Here is a 2,029-nt window from a genome sequence, read left to right on the forward strand (position 1 = left end):
GGAGCGTGACGAAACCTCCGGCGAAAGTAGTGGTTAGGTTAGGCGGCCCGGTAGTGGTTAGGTAGTTGCCTGTATTATTATTATTATTATATAAAATTTAAGGTCCCCGTTAGACTTTACCACGGTCAGGCTAAACAGTTTAGGCTGCTTGGATTATTTCTTTGTCTCTTATTGACTTCGGGTGGCTAACCTCTAGGCTGCTTGGATTATTTCTTTGTCTCTTATTGACTTCGGGTGGCTAACCTCTATAAAATTGAGGACACCAATAGACCTTGTACTAAGGTTAGGTTAAACAGACACTTTTGCTGTAATGGAGGATTTCGCCATCGGGGAGCGTGACGAAACCTCCGGCGAAAGTAGTGGTTAGGTTAGGCGGCCCGGTAGTGGTTGGTTAGTTGCCTGTATTATTATTATTATTCTATAAAATTTAAGGTCCCCTGTTAGACTTTACCACGGTCAGGCTACGCCATACGGGCCTGTCACCCTCCATGGGCAGTGGCCGCTTTCAAGCTTGACTTAGACGGTATGGGACGGCGTGCTGGACCCTCTGAAACGCAACACCCCTCGTGCCCGAAGACATCGAGGTTATGCGCTGGGCTTTTCCCGGTTCAGTCGCCCTTACTAAGGGAATCCCTGTTGGTTTCTTTTCCTCCGCTTATTAATATGCTTAAATTTGGCGGGTAGCTCTCTCCTACTACGAGGTCGATCGTGGTCTCATCATCCTTAGGGGGAACAAGTTCCCCAACCACGAAGCGGAAGACGCTCTGCCACCGACTTTCTTCACCACCGACATTACCAGGCAGGAAGGTTTGAGGGGCTTGTCGCGGGGGTACCAGCGGCCATGGCGCCGGCACTCCCACCCCTGACTCCGTTCCTTCTCATTGAGTGGTAAATAGCCAATAGGAAAAGTGTTCCAGCAGAACATCTCTCGCAGAGTCATATACACACACAGTTTTAATGCATATACGCTCGTGTTCCGCCCTTACTCGGCCGCACCTTTGCCGCTTAAACTTTGACCTCTTTCCCCGTTCCCGCATGCCACAGCAGTGGCACTTGTTTATCCGGAGAAAGAGAGCGAGAGTCGCAGTATTAATTGGCGTGAGCGGCCTTTCCGGCTGCAGAACTAGTGCTCTATCCCGGCGAGCGCCGTTATGAAGCGCAACACCGTCTTTAACGCGTTTAGAGAGAACTCCCCCTGCCTCCCTCCCAGTCATGAGATAGACGTGGACTCGTGGCGAACTCTCAAAGAGAACGCCCACACCGCGTCTGACCGTGGGAGAGGGTGGAGGAGCGCGTGAGGAAGAGCACGGCGTCACCCAAGCATTCTCATCTCTCTGCCTGCACCACTACATGGTAGACTGCGGGCCCAGGCGCACTCATCAATTTAGGTTCCACTGCAATGCATGCCAAGCACTCTTTTCGAGGTGATAGACGAAATTCCGGCGGGGCTTACTTAAAAGATATCCGACCCGGTTTCGTTTCCTCTTCGTGGGATGGAGTGCCTCTTAGAACATGTGCAGCATCAGCCATGAGCGGCCGGCGGCCATTCGTGTCTCTGTGGACAGCAGGCAAAAGAGCGCCGCCTCCAGTTATTTGCGAGGGCGACAACTGTCGCTTTGTTGTGGTTGAATGTGGGTGCGCCAAGTCCATGGACTTGCTAGTGATAGGCTTGCTTGTTTTAAGGGCACGCCTCGCGCAAGGCGCGGGCGATTAAACCCCAAGGCGGAAGCTCGGTTCGGGTTACCCTCGTGTCGGGGAGACAGTCAGCAGGCACCGAACTCGCAGCAACCGATGGATGTATATTTCCGACCCTCGTAGAGGAGTGGCGGCGACAAGCTCATATGGCTGCCGCCGCCGCAATATGCGTTCAACTTGTCGATGTATCTGGTATTCTTGCGATTCACATACCGACACGCAGTTTGCTGCGGTCTTCATCGACCCACGAGCCGAAGTGATCCCCGTTAAGAGTTGTGTATTTGCCATTTGGTCTTTTTGCGACTAACCATCACAGGTCGAGTCTCAATGAAAG

At 52.4% G+C, this 2,029-nt stretch overlaps 1 pseudogene; it reads right to left on the minus strand.

The window, feature by feature from the left end:
• Window positions 1–1,806: 1,806 nt before the first annotated feature.
• On the minus strand, window positions 1,807–1,970 carry LOC121864588 (annotated as a pseudogene).
• Between the last annotated feature and the right edge of the window lie 59 nt (window positions 1,971–2,029).

The sequence above is a fragment of the Homarus americanus genome, unplaced genomic scaffold (assembly GCF_018991925.1).
Source record: "Homarus americanus isolate GMGI-L3 unplaced genomic scaffold, GMGI_Hamer_2.0 scaffold15212, whole genome shotgun sequence".
Classification (NCBI taxonomy): Eukaryota; Metazoa; Arthropoda; class Malacostraca; order Decapoda; family Nephropidae; genus Homarus; species Homarus americanus.